This window comes from Panthera tigris, chromosome D4, assembly GCF_018350195.1.
Source record: "Panthera tigris isolate Pti1 chromosome D4, P.tigris_Pti1_mat1.1, whole genome shotgun sequence".
Lineage (NCBI taxonomy): Eukaryota > Metazoa > Chordata > Mammalia > Carnivora > Felidae > Panthera > Panthera tigris.
In genome coordinates, this window is record NC_056672.1 from 59583267 (window position 1) to 59601806 (window position 18540).

At 48.6% G+C, this 18540-nt stretch overlaps 1 protein-coding gene across 3 annotated transcripts in view; it reads left to right on the top strand.

Annotated features, from left to right (window-relative positions):
* Positions 1–18540, top strand: part of TMOD1 (tropomodulin 1) — an 86392-nt gene that overhangs the window by 1489 nt on the left and 66363 nt on the right. Inside the window, exon 1 of one of the 3 annotated variants that reach the window (XM_042963929.1) lies at positions 17741–17921. The exons of 1 other annotated variant lie outside the window; for it this stretch is intronic. The gene's annotated coding sequence lies outside the window, so the exon portion shown is untranslated. Of the gene's footprint in view, positions 1–17740; positions 17922–18540 lie in introns of those variants that run through there. One more of the 3 variants, XM_007089298.2, reaches the window with a different exon arrangement.

An 18540-nucleotide genomic window follows, 5' to 3' on the forward strand; every position in this document is an offset into this window, starting at 1 on the left:
GGATACACCAGGAGGCCTGCAGTCTCCACTAACCTTTCTCCTCTCTTTCCTGCCCCTTCTTGCTGCTCAGGCCGGTCTTGGGGATCTCTGAGCACCCCGCCAATTCCCCCCTGTTCTTTGATCTACTGCTGTCCAGGACTTTCCCTTGCTCAGATGATAGTGCCCTCATTCTGAAATTTCATTTTTATTTCTACTTTCTATGATATATTTTCTCTAAACTCACCTCAGAGCCTCACTGATAAAGAAGTAAGGGGAAATGAAGACAAATAGAGTCTCATCAACCTGAGCCATAAAACAAGCAGAGTGAAAGTGAGCAATGTTGTTGTTTGGTGTATTTACTCCCTTTAATGAGCCAAACTTGCAAACACATTTTCGACCGTCTTGGCCCCTGAGTTGCTCCCAGCCTAAGTGGAGAGGCAGTGTCCTCTAAAAATAGCCTCCACCCCACCTTATCAGAGCCTCACACCTTCTCCCTCATCCAGGGCACAGCTGCCTCCTGCTCCTGCCGCTCAGCAAAAATGCAAAAATGGGGAGTAGGTGGTGTCAGCTCTGAGTAACAGGAGGTGGACTGACCTGGAGGTTAGGACCCCTGGCTCCAACCCCAGCTCTGCGACCCATTTAGAGTGACCTTGGGCTATGAGCGGGTGGGCGAGATGGTCCCCAGTAGACCTGGAGTCAAGAGACCTCAGAGGTTCCCTTGGAAGCCTTGCTAGCATGAGAAAAGTGGAGTGCCCGGGATGAAACTCAGGAGAACCCACCCCATGAAGAGGAGGGAAGGTGCAGGAGAAAGTGGTTTCCCAGGAGAGATGTCAGTTGCTGCAGAGAGACAGAGGGGGCTGGGGACTGGGAAGGGGCTACCAGGATTGGCAGGTGGTCCCAGGTGACTTTGGCCAGGGCATTGCAGACAGTTCAAAAATGGGAATCTGCCACTGCTTTACTGGGGCCAGTGACCCAGCCTGTCTGTCTGAGCCTCAGTTTCCTCCTCTGCCCAATGGGGATGATAATAGCACCTATTTCATATGGGTTGCTGTGGGGATTAAGTGGAGAGGATGCTGGGAAAGACCTCACCAGTGCTTGGTACCTGCAATGATATTTCTAGGTTAGTAAGTGGAAGAGGCAGAGGCTAATGGGAGCTCAAAACGTGGGGACCGGGCCTGCCATTCCTGAGAACTTGGCTGAGAAAGGAGGGGAGAGGGAAGGTAGTGGGAGCTGGAGACAGGCATGGGCAGCAGGCGGGTGCTTCTGGAATGAGGTTGGTAAGAAGAGGTGGAGAAGGACCCAAAAGAAGGGAAGAGGGTGAAAAGAGAATCTGAGGGGTGTGCTTATGGGAGGACCAGGTCCTGCCTTAATCACCTGCTGAGTGTCAAGGGCTCTAGAATCGCATTCCTCTAGAATCAGGCTGAGCAAAGAAGTGAAGTTAATAAAATGAAGCCAGTCCTGGCTCAGACCCCTGTGTCCCCTTGGCAGACTTCATCTGCGAAGGAGGGTGTTGATGGGCCACGAAGGGTAGTTTGACTCTGCCCAGGAGCCTTGTGACCTTGGCTTGCTTATTTCTGAAATGACATCATCTATCGATGACTCCTGCTGAGTCCAGGAGTCATAATGGCCTTTTCCAGTCAATGTTTTGATTTTTTAGTCTTACTAATAGACCAGCCAGACTGCCAACATTTCTAAAGAGGCCAGTTCACTTTTTACATAAAGCCAGAACACCAAATAGATCAATTATTTGGCTACTCAGAGCCATTATCAGTTTAAAGCCACAGTCCTGTTTCTGTGGGGAAACATGAATCAGAGAGCATAATTCTGGGGCCATTTCCTCTCTCTTGTTTTGTTTTATAAAATCCTCCTTTGGTTAGTTGTGGAAGGACCAGACTCTTTGCTCTTAATGATAGCGAGAGAATGAGCTCATCGGAGTCAACCTAGGACACGTCTGGGAGGTTTTCTTCAATGTTAGGAGGTGCTGCGTCCTTGCCTGATCTGAAAAACTAAACAAACTCAAGCATTTCTTCTGTGTCTCTTTTCTTGCATCCTTTTGTTTTTCTCTCAGAGGAAAACTGATCTGTGAAAGGCTGAAGTTACCGTGCGTGGGGTGGAAAAGGGGTGAGGCCAGCCCAGCCCATGCACCCATGTGTTCCCATCTCAAGCCATCTTCTCAGGGTCCCCAGCCTGAGCCACCACTCACCCTGGGGCTTCTAGGGCAGTGACTCCAGGGCCATTCCTGGAGGTGATTCTGGTGGGTGATGAGTTGCAGCGACAGGGGTGTTCGCCTTCCATGCCCCCGGAATTGAGGGAAGCAGCAAATGCCTCTTGGCATCACTCAGCCTCCTTAATGAACTCATATTTTCCCATCCCTTAAATGGCGGTGCCACTCTCAACCCTACTCTCTTTCCACCCCGCACCCTCCTATAATCCCATTTATTCCCATGGTCCAGCTACCCCCTACAGACTCACAATTCCCACATTCATGTGTCACGCTGGGACTGCTCTCCTCAGTTCCAGGCATCTGTCACTCCTGCCAATCGGACAAAGCCAATAGGGCGTCCCAAAGGCACGTCACACCCAACAGGCCTGATGCGGGCTCATCACCCTGTCCTCCTCCGGTGTCCCCAATCTTGGTTAACAGTAACACCATCCACCCAGACACCGAGCCAGAGATCTCCTTTCTCTTTACCACCCCATTTGTTTTGTCAAGTCCTGTCAATCCTGTCTTCCTAAATATTCCTTCCATTCATTTCTGTCTCCATGAATGGGGTTAACAAGTACTCCAATCATGACCCCAATCGAGTATTTGCCATCTCTCCCCTGAGCTATTGTCAGAGCCTTGTAAAAGCCTTTCCACATCAAGCCTTTTCTTCTATACTGCTGTTAGTAGATCTTTAGGAAATGTAGCTCTGACTGTGTTATCCCTCTCCCTTCAGGGACTCCTCATTTCCTACCAGATTCCTTAGCAATGAACCCAGGACCATCAAAGGTCTAGCCCCAAGCTACTTCTCCAAAACCATCTCTTGGCACTCTTGCAAATTCTCCTTACCTTCTGGTCATGGTGCAAGCATCGTGCCTTCATGACTGCCTGTCTTTGGCCCTGCTGTTCATTCTGCCTGGAACGCTGTTCTCTCCCTTCCTAAGTTGGCAAACTTGTAATCATCCTTTAAAGCAAAGCTCTTCATTGCCTTATCTGTGTTCCCTCAGCCCCTAAATGGACCTCAGAGCACCAGCCGTAGTGTGTCCTAAATGTAATCACCTGCTCACATTCTCATCTCTGACTGGACTGACAGCTTCTTGAAGATGGTTTATGGCTCCTTTGTTTCTCCTTTACCAGTGTTCCAGAGCTCAGAGCTCAGAACTTGGCATAGTGTAGGTATTTCGTGTGATGACAAATGACTGACCATTGAATGGATGAATGAGGAAACAGGTATGCCAATGAAAGCCCAGTGATGGCCATGACAATCACAAACCATCAACCAGCACCTACAACATGTTTTGCCACAGAACCATCAGCTCCGTGGCGGCAGAAACCACACCTGTTCTGCTCCCCCTCTCACTCCGCAGCCCCTGTCAGCCCCATCGCAATAAATAGAATGAATCCATGATCTTGTTTGAAACTCAGGAATCTTGTAAGGGAGGAAGGGCAGGTATTATTAACCCCCTTTTGTTGATAGGACAGTGAACCCAAATAGCAATTGTTCCAGGTCATCCGATTGGGGTGCGTATTCCAGAAAAACCCAAGTGCTTTCCAGGGTTTGGGAAGCTTGAGAAGTGCAAGTCCTTGCACTCTATCCTAAGGCCTCTCTAGCATTTGAATCATTTGGGATCTTATTAAAATGCAGACTCTGGCTCAGTAGGCCTGGGAGGGGTTCTGAGATACGGAATTTCTTATTAGCTCCTTGTTTCTAATAAGCTCTAATCATTTTATTAAGCAATAGGCTTAATTCCTAATAAGCTCTAATGAACACCTAATAGTGTGAAGCTTGTCCTGTACACACAGACCACCACACTTTGAGCACCAAGGTGAGGGCTAGTTACCTTGGCCATTTCATTAAGGCATTGTTTTTATTAAGATCTACAAATGAATTCATTTAGGCCCTGACTCAAAATACAGGGCTCTTTCTGGGTTTTTGTTTTTGTTTGTTTTTTAATGGAGCCCGCAGAGGACACACAGATGGAGCCTGATGGGACAGTTGGTAGGGGCACAGGACATGGTGGAGCACGTGGTGGGAGGGGGGAACAGGACAGGCAGGTGGCAGGGACTCTGGTGCTGGGGCATGTGGCCGCAGTGTTGCTGGTGAGATAGGCCCCCAGCCTTGGCCTGCTGCTGGAAGGGTCAGGCTGAGCAGCGGTGGGTTATTTCCATCTTCTGCTACCTTCCCTCCTTCTCCTTTGCATTCTAGAGAAATTTAGGCCCAGGCAGGGCTTTTGAGTCCCTACTGTCCAGCTCTCGGCCAGCCTGGAACCTCTTCTCAGACTCCTGTGTCGTCTTGCCTTTTCAGGGTGCACTGCTTACAGGTGTGGTATCTGTGAGCACAGGGTGAGTGCTCCAGGTGCTGCAATGTGGACCCAGATGCCGCCCTGAAAACCACTCAGAAGAAGGGTGCCTGGGTGGCTCAGTTGGTTAAGTGTCCAACTTTGGTGCAGGTCATGATGTCTCAGTTTGTGAGTTTGAGCCCCAAGTCAGGCTCTGTGCTGAGAGCTCAGAGCCTGGAGCCTGCTTCGGATTCTGTGTCTCCCTCTCTCTCTGCCCCTCCCTCATTCGCACTCTGTCTCTCTTTCTCAAAAATAAATAAACATTAAAAAATTAAAAAAAAAAACTACTCAGAAGATAAGGGTGAGGGGAGCCCTGAAGAGGGACTCCTTCCTTGCAAACCCAGGAAGATTTAAAAAGTCAGATTGGATGACAACATCGTATGCATTTGTTTATGGTTTTCTACTGCATTCCATTTACACCATTAAAAGGGTTGAGATGGCTTAAAATAAACCTGCACAGGCAACATAACTGGTAAGAACAGAAGTTTTAAAAAGACAGGGCAGGCTTGAAAATCAGGATCGTGAAACGCTGAGAATCTGATGGGACCCGAGGGCCTTGTTCCAGCAGAAAGAATGCACTCTGCCCTGTAGTTTGCCTGTCACCTCAGCGAGCCACTGGGTTCCCTTGAAGGCCACTTGGAAGCCCAGGTTAAGAATGCCCAACACAGAATAAGGAGAGGAAATTCAGCCAGCATCTTGGCTGAGATGGCAACTGTTTTGAACACCCAAGTCAGCTCTGGGATGAATCACGACAGCCAAGGGGGAAGGGAGACGAGATGAACTGGGGGACGGTTGGTGTCTAATGAAAAGAACGCCAGCCTTTCAGGAGAGAGAATGGGGTCTTCTGAGAGTGTATGTCTTCTGAGAGTGTATGTCACATTGGAATACTCAGTGGAAGGCAGTTTAGCATAGTGCTTATGAACATGGAGTCTGGGGGCACCTGGGTAGCTGAGTCTGTTAAGCATCCAACTCTTGATTTCAGCTCAGGTCATGACCTCACAGTTCATGAGTTCAAGCTCCGCATCAGGCTCTGTGTTGACAATGCAGAGCCTGCTTAGGATGCTTTCCCTTCCTCTCTCTGCCTCTCTCTCTCTCTGTTTCTCAAAGTAAATACATAAACTTAAAAAAAAAAAACCACATAGACTCTGGAGACCACCTCCCTAGGTTCAAATCAAAGTTCTGCCTGTTACTGGCTATGTAAATTCAGGTAATTTTAAATGCTCTGTACCTCAGTTTTTCTTTTTGTAAAGGGAGTTGTTGTGGGGACTAAATTAGTTATTATATGTGAACATTTAAGACAGTACCTGGGATATTGTTGGCATTACACAAGTGTGAGCTATTATGGGAAAGCAGCATGGAGTAGTGATGATGAATATAGTCCAATTGAATCTTGTCTGGACTCAAATCCGGGCTCTACTACTTACTAGCTCTGTGTCCTTGGCCACTGTATTAAGTTACATAGTGTCCCCCCAAAATCACATCCACCTGGAACCTCAGAATGTGACCTTATATGGAAATAGGGTCCTTGCAGATGTATTTAGTTAAGATGAGGCCTTACTGGGTTAGGGTGGGCGCTAAATCCAATGACTGGTGTCTTCATAAGATGAGGAGTGGACATACACAGGGAAGGAGGGTCTGTGACGGCAGAGTCAGTGATGTAGGTACATGCCTAGGAATGCCAAGGGATATTGGCATCACCAGAAGCTAGGAGAGAGGCATGGGACAACAGATTCTCCTTCCAAGCCTCCAAAAGGAACCAGCCCTGCTGACACTTGATTCCCAATTTTTGACATCCTGAGTTGCAACAGAGTAAATTTATGCTGTTTTAAGCCATCCAGTTTGTGGTCATTTGTATGGCAGCCCTGGGAAATTAATACAGCCAGATTACTGCAGTTTCGTTTCTTCATCTGTAAAACGGGGATTAAAAAGTATCTGCTTCACAGTTATTAAGATTGCACGACATGATCTATATAAAGAGCTTATCACCACGCCCGTTATGCAGTATGTACAGAATAACACTTGCTATTATAAGGTACAGTGACGTAGAGGGCAGTAATAGCCCCGAGGGTGGGTTAACAGCATTCCACTGTTTGTCTGCATTAGAACTTGTGTAGCCGAAGCCCCATGGATGAACTTTCATGTGGTTCCCAGTGTTTTGCTAATACAGATAATAATCAGATGGTTTGTACATGTATCTTTGTACAATTCAGGGAGTCAACGAGTGGGATGAGTTCCTAGAAGTGGACTTGCTGAGTCAAAGGGCGTGTGCAGTTGGGTAGATAGGGCTTAACTTGCCTTGAAGGAGGGTAAACCAATGTGTGCTTCTGTTGTATGTGACAGTGCCCGTCTCCCCCACGTCTTGTGAACACTGGGAATTCTCAGGCCTTTGCATCATTGTCGGTGTGATAGATGAGAACTGATGGCTCGCTTCTCAATTTACCTTTACATGATTATGAGTGAGCTTTTTAGCCATTCGTATTTTTATGTGAATTGCCTGTTCCTTTCCTCATTCTACATTTTCACTGGACTGGTTTTGTGTTTGTTTCTGGTTTGGTTTAGTGTTTTGGTAAGACTCTGCTAAATAAATTATCCCTTTGTTCAATGTGCAGCAAATAATTCCCCCATTTGCCTTTTGGCGTTGTTGATGCTAATTTTCATATTGGTTTTTCAGTAAATACAAAGACGAGCTTCATAAGCTTACGTTAACACCTGCTGTAAGGCAAGGTGACAAGCTGTGTTTGTAAAATGGAGAATGAGGAGAGGAGTGAAGTCCACAGGCTTCTAATTTTTATTCTACCAGTGCTTTTGCTTTGTCAAAGCCAGTAATAATGCTAGGCATTCACTCATTTACTTAACAGACCTGCCATCAGCACCTGAGAGGTGCAGGCTTCCTGTTGGACGGTGGGGGAGAGAGAGGCTTGCCCTCAAGTAGCTTCCAGTCTTGGGGGCAGAGGGTGCAGTAAGACGATGTTCCCGATGGCCTCTCCCATTTGTATGAAGGTATTTGTCTTGCCTGACCCTTTCCAACCGGGAGAAAGATGACCTGGAAGAGGCTGGGCCCGGTGAGAACTCACGGTGGCTCAAACCAGGGGCATTGCAGCGAGGTGGGGAGAAGGAGCCACCGAGCGGACTATGACATGGTCTGCAGGCCGACTATGGTCGGGAGATGGTGTCAGAGCCCTTTCCTGGAACACTGTTGCTTACAGTGATTTGTGCGGTGACTCAGATACTGATGACCTCAAGAGACGCAAAATGAAATACACCCTGGTGCATGCACACACATGCACGTGGCCTTTCTAATTCAAACCATTGGCCAATTTTGACTCACATGTAGACCTTTGAAGCCCACTGTGTCCTGGGACGGGGCTCGTAGCAACTGCAGAAAGAGGCAAAGTCAAACACTGTGTTTAGTTTCCCTGCTTTTTCAGCAGGTGCTTTCCTGTATGACTAAGAGGATGAGATCAGCTGGGGAAAATAAAAGCAAACGGGCCAAAAAAACAAGTCTTTTAAAGATAGCTGGTCTCTGAGTCCCCATCCTCCCCACCCAATGGCCCCGAGCATCTTTCATAATAGAATCAAGCCTTAAATCTCATCTTTCAACTCCCCCAACCACCACCATCAATCGGGATCTCAGCCGTCTCTGGAAGGTCTCATCTGGGACTGTGTCATCCCTGCTCACGTGCCTGTTGTAACCCTCCCCACCAGCTCCAGAATCAGCCCAGAGTATCTTTGTGCATTTTTTTACTGTTAGAAAGTTCCTTACGCAGACTGTAAATCCATGTCCTGGTCATCTCGGTAATCTATGTTTTCTGCATGCTGGGGACCCACAGACCACATCTGTTGCTCCTTCCCTGTCAGTGCCCTGCAGGTTTGAAGAGTATGACCATGTCTTCCAGGGTCCTTCAACTGTTCTTCACATGGTCCCCCTGCTCCCCTTCTCTGGACTTAGTGCCACTCGTGAGAGAAGGTCCAGTTCACAAAAGAGGTCACTCACATGGCCAATAAACGCATGAAATGTACTCAGCATCATTAGCGATCAGGGAAGTGCACAATGAGGTACGACTACCACCCACCACCGTGGCTAAAATGAAAAGTACTGACCATAGCAAGAGATGACAAGTTTGCAGAGCAACTGGAACTCTCATACATCACTTGTGGAAATGTAAAATTGTGCAATCGCTTTGGGAGAAACTGTTTGACAATGTCTACTGAAACTAAATGTACTCTTACTCCGTGAGCTGGCAATTCTACTCCAGGGATGTACCCAAGAGAAATAAGAGATTGTTTCTACCGAAGACATGTGTAGCCCTATTTATAGTTACCAAATACTAGAAATAATTTAAATGTTCATTAGCAGTAGAGTAGATAAATAAATTATATAGTTTATTTAATGGAATACTATCTCCATCAGTGAAAAAGAATGAACTGCTGCTAAAACACAACACAGATGAATCTCACAGATGAAATGTTGAGTGAAAGAAGCCAGACACTGGCGCCCGGGGTGGCTCAGTCGGTTAAGTGTCAGGCTCTTGGTTTCGGCTCAGGTCTTGATCTCACGGTTTGTGAGATCGAGCCCTGCATTGGGCTCTGTGCTGACAGTGTGGAGCCTGCTAGGGATTCTCTCTGTCCCTCTCTCTCTGCCCCTCCCCTGCTCTCTGTCTCTCAAAAAATAAATAGACCAAAAAAAAAAAAAAAAAAGGAAGAAGAAGAAGACAGACACAAGAACAGACTCACTGTGTGTTTTCATTTACATGATGTTCAAAAGCAGTTAAAGCTAATCTGTGGTTGTAAAAGTCACAGTAGTAGTTACCTTTGAGGGAGATGGATGGGAGGAAGTATAAGAGCATTCTCGTGTGCTGGAAATGTCCTGTGTCTTCATCTGAGTGGCGTTTACACAGGTGTAGACATGGAAAATTCAGGGAGCTATACTCTCAAGACTTGTACACTTGACTGTATATAAAACCAATGCCTTAAGAAAAAAAGAAAAAAGTACCCCCCCCCAAGTGAAAGAGTGGGGGCCCAGAGCTGAGTTCCCACAGGAGGCCAAGCAAAACCACCATTGCCTTGCTTTGGTCACTGTCCTTTGATTAATTCAACTGAGATCCCACCATGATTTGGGAGGCCCCACACTGTTGACTTACCCTGGGTCAACAGTCATTTGAGAACCACTAAGTCTTTTTCGTGGCTGCTCAGCTATGTCCACCGACCTAGTGCTTATGGGGTTGGCTTGCTGGGCCCCAGGCATTGTGGGACTGGGAAGAGGGGAAGGAAACCAGGAATCTGAACTGCATCATCCTTTATCTCATTTCCTCTGTATAGCACCCCTTGTGAGGTGAATGTTGTGCCTTCACTATAAAAACAAATCCGTGAATCTCAGAGCAAGGCAGGGGTTTTAGTCTGCATGACCCGTAGTCCAAGCTTTGCCTTTCACCAGACTGACCAGAGAGGAGGCCTCATCTGTAAAGCGGGGCTCATGGCCTAGCTTGTAGCCCCTGGTGGTGGAGGAAGAGACCATGTGTGTGACACCACCCCAGGAATTTCTGTGTGACTGTTATCATCCCAACTTAATGATAATTTTCTTGAGGGCCAGGAAATAACAATTTCTGTCTGTGCCACAAAGGGGCACCATGTCCTGCCCATACTAGGTTCTCAGTAAATAAGTGAATTGGGTTGTAGAAACTCAGCTCCAGAGAGGTATAGCAGCTTGCCCAAGGTCACACTGCAAGTCCTCAACCAATAGGACTTGTAACCAGATCCCCTGACTCCCATCCAGATGCTCCTTCTGCCATTGTACAGTGGCCCCAGCTTCCTGTGGACCTCAGGGACTGGAGATTCTCATGGGTTGGAAGCTACTAAGGAGGAAGGAAAGGCCCGGCCCAGGGAAGACAAGGCCGAGTCTGGCCCTGGGGCCTTCAGGGTATGTGTCCTGGGAAGTGGGCTGGGAACAGGTTGTAGGCTATGCAGTTACTCTCTTGAAATTCTTAAATTTATCTTTGGATTTGGATTTTTACGTGAAGTCCCATGGCCAACAGAGCATACACCAGGGCTTGGAGCCTTGGCCCCAACAAGGTCCCACCTCCTGCTGCCTCTCTGCTTCCTGAGGACAGGTTCTTAGACTCCAGCTGCCTCACCTCCTGGTGCTCCCAGATCCCGCCAGTCTCCCCCTACTCCCCCTGCCCAGCTACCACTGGGGATCTCTAGTGCCTTCAGCTGGCAATTCTGCAGGACAAGGCTCTTGTCCACCCCGGGTCCAGGCACCTAGTGTCCTAACACAGAGGTCGGATGCCCTCAGATAGCCCATTTCTGTGTGTTGGGGCAGTGGCCCAACTGTGGGAAAGGGAGATGCCTGGCTCAACTGTCTGGCCCCTCATCAGGGCAGGGTGTGTGTGTTCTGCTTCAGGCAGGGGAGGGAATTGGCAGCTAGCGGACTTGGTGTGCCCGCTTTTTGTGTCACAGCACACGGGCACCTGTGTGATCAAGACATTAAATAATAAGTAAGAAAACACTATGACAGATCAAAAGCGAAGCTATGAGAAAAAAGCAAAGCTTTGTATCTTGGTACCTTTAATGACACTTTTTCCCTGATTTTGAACAGAGGACCCTATAGTCTTATTTTACACCAGACCCAGACCCAGCAAATTCGGGAGCCAGTCCTGCCTGGGAGGATCTCGAGGCAGGGCAGGGTGAGGGGTTAAGCGTCATGCAGGCGCTCCCTGGGGAAGCAAGATGGCAGGGGATGTGGGCCTCAGGCTGCTCTCTGACTGGATCTCATCACAGGTGACAGCATGCCCCAAAGCACTCACTTCTTGCCCTGCAGGGGACACAGAACTGCAGGCATGAAGTGGCTGAGGTTTTATGAGCTGCAAATGTCTCTGCATATTGCGTGGTTATTGGCGTGATTATTGCATCCCATTCTACGACCCTCTTTTAAACCTAACCATTGAAGAAATTAAACCCCCCACAGCTTCCATTACCTGCTGGTTGACCCCACCACACCCTACCTGGCAGTCCCCACCCCGCACTGATTGAGGGTTGGTTGGCTTTCTCCCCTTGTGGGTCACTGGCCTGGGATGGAATTCGCTTGTCCCCAGGCCTGTATCCCTGACTGACCTGCACTGATGGCACCCTCACCCTGAGCTAGGTCACAGCTGCATGCTGAGATGCAGAGCTGGTCAGAGGGTGCTCCCCCTTCCTCCCCCCACCCCCCCACCCCTGTCCCAGCCAGCAGGGGGCGGGGGGGGGAGTTGAGGGGTGTGGGAGCACAGAGTTCCCCACTAGGCAGGGCAGCACTGCTTCCTCAATGCAGGGAGAGGCCAGCTACTCTAGTAATGAGGGGGGGATGCTTTGCTCTCTGGAGAGGCTGTGCCTCCAGGACTTAGCAGGGCTTCCAAGAGCGTAGGGGCTGGGAGAGGCTACTCAAGGCTGAGAGGACATCCCGGAGGCCTGAAATGTCAGGGGTGCCTGGGGTGAGTGGTCTGGCAGAGCCAGAAAGGGAAGGCCTGGGCTGGATCAAAAGCGGAGGAGGCCCACAGGCCACCAGCTCTCCCATGGCCTCGAACTCCAGGCCAGAGTTTGCTATCTGTCATAATGGGGGCTACTGAAGGTGGCTTTCAGCTAGGGAGCAGCATCACATCTGCTTTTCATAAAGATCATTTAGAGGCTGAGTTGGGTGTGGACAGGAAAGTAGGGGAACTGAGGCAGGGAGACAGGCTTGGGGGGCCGTGGTGATAGCATAGATTTTAAAAAGGCAAGCCCCATAGGAAGGGAGAGAGGGGACAGACAGGATGTGAGAGAGGTAGGCTTCTAGTCACAAAGGACAACTAGAGTATGACTCCAATTGGGTGAAGTACCTAGTCACATTCCTCAGGACAGAAATAGGGTGGCGGCTGCCAGGGCCTGGGGTGGACCAGAGGGCAGAATGAGGAGTTTGTGCTTAATGGGGACAGTTTCGGTTTGGGAAGATGCGCGTGTTCTGGAGCTGGACGGTGGTGATGGTGCACAGTGTGGCTGTGCTTAACTGTTTACTTAAAATAGGTTAAAATGGTAACCTATTTACGGTTAACACGTTTTAGGTTATGTGCATTTTATCACAATTTCAAAAAAAAATGTAATGTGTAAAAAATAAGAGAGGAAAAGGGAGAGGCCGGCAGGCATGGGGACTTCCCAGAGTGAGGGGAGTAGGAAGGGAGTGTGCAGGCTGGCCCCCTGCTGACAGGCTGCACAGGTGCAGGTGCGGTCCCCCAGGGGAGAAGAAGGTGGTGGTGGTGAGGCAGGGGGACTCCAGAAGTGCCTGGCAGGAGCCTGGGCTGCAGAGACTGGCTGAGAGTCATCAGCTTATCGCTGGTAACCAACCCCACACAGGAGAAGATGAGAAGCCCCAGGGGAAGCGTGAGACGTGAGAAGAAGGCAGAACCCCTGGGATGGGTGGGCTAAGGAGAAAGCCTCATCAGGGAGACTGAGAAGCAGGGGCGGAAAGGAAGGAGGGAAACTGAGAGTAGAGTCTGAGCTCTTGCTCTTGTGGAACTACAAGAAGAAGGGTTCATTCAAGACGCCTGAGTGCAGTGAGGGGAGTGTGTGGGAGAGAGAGTGGTCCTCCAAAGGATTGTGGGAGGATCGGGGTGGGGGGGGGGTCTCATGAGAATCCAGCGACAGCAATCCAGGCCTGAGGGAGCCGGGCACTTTCAGGGACATGGCGTTCTCCACCTCTCTCTCATTCCTGTGAATTCACCCTCCTCTGAGGACTCTTACTCCCCCAAATGTCTCTTCCCTCACGGCCTCAGCTTCCATGTGCTCATGGTGGTGTCCTCTCCTCACCCGCAGCTTCCCCTGCCACCTGCCTCACTTTCTCCTTATGTCCCAGTTGAGTGCTGTTGTGGCTTGGATTGTATCCTCCCAAAACTCACACCTGTGAATAGGACATTATTTGGAAATAGGGTCTTTGCTGATGATCAAGTTGACATAAGGACATGAGGGCAGGTCCGAATCCAATATGATTGGTGTTCTTATATCAAGGGAACATGTGGACACAGACATGTACAGAACAGGGAGACCATCCTCAAGGCTAGGAATGCCTGAGGCTCCCAGAGCTAGGGGAGAGACATGGAATGGATACTCCCACAGAGCCTTCAGAAGGAGCCATCTCTGCCAACACCTAGATTTTGAATTTTTAGCCTTCAGAACAGGGAGATAAACATTTCTGTTATTTAAGCCAGTCAGTTTGTGGTACTTTGTTAAGACAATCCCAGGAATTAATACAAATGGCAGGAAATAAAAGCTCATTCACCCAACTCATCATCTTCTTTTTTGTTCCAACCCACCTCATGGGTCATTGACTAGCCAATCAGTTTGTTGCCCTTGAGACAGGCACCCACTTTGTCCAATCAGCTGCGGGGAGGTGTCACATGATATAAAGCATGGCTGCCCTCATGTAGCAGAGTGCCTCATGAAGGAGAGCAGTGGAATCAGCTCTCTCAAGAGGAACAGGGGACCTCTCAGGTGCTTGTGTCCCTGAGGCCAAGGGGAGAGAGAGGTGCAGGCTTCAGTGATGAGGGATAGTGGCTTAAAATCTCTTTGATCAAAGTGTCTTCCAAAAGAGAAGGACATGAAAAGATGGGGTGTGAAGACTCAACTTTGTAAATCACCCTTTCTTCACCTATCATGGAGATGTTCACTGTGGCTGGAACAAGAAGACGGTATAACTGGAAAATATTCCTCTGAACTTGAGGCCCCGCCCTCCTGACCTCAGGGAAGTGCAGTCCATAAATCAAGATCCTGCTCCAGCGCCTCTTTCCAGAGTTTTCCCACGGGGACGGATGCTGGAAAAGCCATTAGCAGAAGTGACTGGACCCACTTCCCATGAAAGATTTAAAAGTGCATTTGGTACTCCAGGAACTTCCCCGCCTCAGAGCTTTCATTTCTGACGCTTCCTGATGGATGGCCTCAGCCCTTGACCCACTATTTTTCTACTATCCAACCTGCTTAGTTGTATTTCCTGGCACAGCCTGTAAAGTCTATTTTTTTCATGTGGAGCAGTGGTTTAAGGCTTCTGCCGTTGAGAAGCAGGGTGGCCAGATGTGCTGCCAGAGTAATATATACACTAGATTTGGAAGAATTAAGTTTTTCAATGTGTTTTAAGTTTGAGCTGCCCTTTTATTTTTCTCACTGACTCTTACTGAAGATTCAATTTATAAAGCAGGTAACAGAGGTGCTTCAGGTGGGCCATTCTGGGGGCTTCATCACCCCCCTTCCTGCCGGCCCCTCCCCTCTTGGGTTCCGAATCCTCTGAGACCTGGTCCCATCTTTCCGTTTTAAAGATGGGAAAACAAAGGATCCAAGAAGAGAAGGGACTTGCCCAAAGGCCCAAGGGCACTAGACCCAAACCCAGATGGGCTCATTCTCTACTAGCACACTTACCGGGCACAGGGCTAGGCAATCGGGACATTAAGACAAATAAGACATATGTCATTATCTTAGGGGAGTTACAGTCTGATGACAGTGCATGGGGGAGCAGGAGGGGGATGGGAAGGTGACCCCGGCAGGAGCGGCAGGGACAGCAGCAGCCTCATAATAATGACTAGTATGCTGAGCCTGCATTGACCACACAGCAGTCCCAGACTTTGCACCTTCTCTGCTTGTGTCCGCTTAATCCTCACACCCTGTGGAGTGAACGAGTACGGTTACCCTCTCACTGTACAGAGTGATGGTCAACTTTTTATTTTAGTAGCTGAATCCTTTCTTTAAGGGAAGTCTGATATGGAGCCCCAAATAAATCAGGCAAAACCAGGGTGAGCCCCCTCACTTAGCCTTTCCTACTTAACCCCCAGCAGGGGCCCTGGAGAGGCCTGAGCTCTCCCTGAACACAGTTTAAAGACCGCCCATCTGATCCAATGTTTGGATGTCTCCAAGAGGGATAGGTTACCAGCAGAATTTCCCAGTCTGCAGTCCGCTTATGCTCATTTTGCAGATGAGCAAACAGAGACCCAGAGGAAGGGAGGAAGGAACTCAGCAAGGGTCACCTGGGGAGTTAGCGCCACAACTAGGACTGCAACCAGAGTCTTATGAATCTCAGCCCTTTGTCCATCAGTAATATCTCTTTTATTAGGAAATGGAGGCCTTTTATTAACAGCTAGAAATACCATCTCTTCCAGCCGTATTTTAAAGCGGAGCTTACAGTGGGCTCTGTGAACGTGGTTTTCCCCTCCCTCTTACCCTGCCCTTCCCCACCTCCAGCTCCCCACATCACTGACATTAGGAGGAGAATCTTGCTTTGGAGAAGCCATTTCTGGGAGCCAAGTGGGTGAGTGTGGCTTGAAGCTGACAGCTTCATAGTTTACCTTAGGAGTCCTCTGTTCCTCTCAGCTTATTTCATGTAATGCCTCATCACCCCGTAATATTCACAGGACACTTGACATTAGAAAGGGCCTTTAAGTCCTCTGAAAAAGGATGTTGAATTCAACAGCACCTTGGAGTGTGCAAGTGGAACATTAACTTCCCTTCCCTGTGTGCACTAAGAGGGAGGCTCCTTCAGGAAAGTTAATGATTGCACCCCGCAGGGTGGCATCTCTGGAGGTGGCCTGCCACCCAACCCGTCCCTCTTCAGCGGGCCCCATGGTCGCCACCTACTTCTCTCTTCTTGCTCCTTCATGGCTCCTTTTCCTACTCTCCCTTGTCCTGACTCATCCCTTCTCCAGGCTCCGTCCATGACTTTTTTCTAAGGATTATAGTGCATATCATCTAGGAAATGGGTCAGCTGGCAAACTGGGAAGCTCCCAGGGTCCCAAACTTGTCCCAGCTCATCCTGTCCCCAAGTCCCTTCTTGTGTGAGTCTGAGTGGCCCAGAGGTGAGGCTAGGGCTGTTACCCAAACTTTGTTTCATGGGATCCCAATCCCAGGAGCAGTTCCTCAGACACATGGTTTCATGGTCAAAGACCAGGAAAATTCTGCTTATTACCTGTTTCTCCTGGAGACACCCAATGTGTGGAAGCATACCAAAATTTCTGAGAAATCCTGTGGTCTCAAATCCTGTGGAACTTTGTATGACACAAAATCTGTTTGAGAGCCAAAAAAAACGTGTTTTGCAGCTAGTTCAAAGGTGTCTCTGTGAGTTAGTTCTGGAAGCCTCTGAACCCTTCACTAGGGTCCCTTTCAGCCATAGATCCTCTCCTGGCTCCACTCAAGAAAAGCCAAATTAGGTTATTCTCTGAGAACATTCACGAAGGTTTTTTTTTTTTCCATCTATACCAGAGCATTGTCAGCTGCTTGTGCTTTCTTTGGAAGTAAATAGAAATGAATCAAGGGGGACCCATTTATGGTCTGAACATTGCATTGGGGTCTGGGCAAAGGAAGACATCAGGCTAATCCAATCCATTCTTAGAGGAAAGGATGGCATTGGGATTTTCTGTATTTGGAAATCAAGTCCTTTCTTATCAGGCCAGCTGTCATATTTCTCCTACAAATATGCTCACATGTGTACAAACTTACATTAATAACACATATCTCTCCTTTCTGAAATGGAGGCTTTATCTGTCAGCTTAGCGAACTTTGATTTTCATTTAAGTACACGAATTGTTCTTAGTTAACAACTATTCCAGCTTTTGATTGGTTCATTGGTTGTCTTTTCCTGGCTTTCATTTCTCTCTACCCTGGAAAATCCCATCAGTCATTTCATGGATGAGCCATGCTGTGTGTGCGTGTGTGTGCGTGCGTGTGTGTGCGTGCGTGCGTGTGTGTGTGTGTGTGTGTGTGTGTTTGCGTAGGGGTCTAAAAACAAAAATTGCTGTGACAAAGGAGATACTGGTTGTATTTGTTTGCTGGGGCTACTGTAACAAAATCCCACAAACTGAGTGGCCTAAACAACACAAATTTGTTGTCTCAAATTTCTGGAGGCTAAAAATCCAAGATCCAGGTGTCAGCATGGTTGGTTCCTTCCAAAGCTGTGAGGGTCCATTGCAGACCTCTCCCTCCTCTTCTGGTGGTTCTCTGGCAGCCTTTGGCGTTCCTTGGTTCATTGGAAGCATCACCCTGATCTCTATCTTCACTCTCACATGGTGTTCTTCCTGCGTGTGTGTCCATCCAAATTTCCACTTTTCATGAGGACACCAGTCATGATGCATCGGGAGCTCACGCTTCTCTAGTATAACTTAACTAATTATATCTGCAAGGACTCTATTTCCAAGTCACATCACATTCTTCCTTGCAGTGTGGTGCTGGCGTATGGACGTACTGGGGGCTAGAACTTCAACATATGAACTGGGGAGCACACGATTCAACCCATAACACCAATCCTGGACACAGTAGTATATTCCATTCTGCAGAGTCTAAGGAAGCCCCGAGCTCCTGCCTCACTTTTTAGCCCATCAGCTTCAGAAAAGAGGGTTAACAGCTCAGCTTATGTAGGACAGGTAAGAACAGGCTTGAACATAGAGATGCTAGCACCTTCTGCAGCAAGCTGACATTTTCCAAGAGGAGAAGAGCCTAGGGTCTCCTTAGGGCTGTAGGGTCTCCTTAGGGCTGTCTGATGGGGTAAATAAAGGCAGGTAGAACTGGAATCAGGTTCATTTCAATAAAACAAAACAAAACATTCTGTTGTTTGTGTGGCCCTGACTTGGGCCTTGGGGAGAGGGGGGGATGCAGCAAACTGAGACCCTGCCCCTGGGGAAGCCACGGAAGATGGATGTGAGCTGAGTGGAGAGGTACAGACCCAGCGCTAGGGCCATGATGAGCTTTGCTCAGTGAGGGGACACTGAGGCTTCACAGAGGAGGTGATATGGGAGCTAGGCTTGTCCTGTTATCAGTTTTAGCCAAGAGGGAGGACAGAGGGCTTGAGGCATATCAGGATACAAATGGTGGTTCTGGCACTTCCTGGTAGTGTGATTTGTGCGAGTCACTCAACCTCTCTGAGCTGTATATCCTCATCTGTAAAATGGGGAGAACAGCAGATATCTACCTCAGAGGTTAAATTAGAAAATTCTTGGGGCACCTGGGTGGCTCAGTTGGTTGAGCCTCCGACTCCTGATTTCA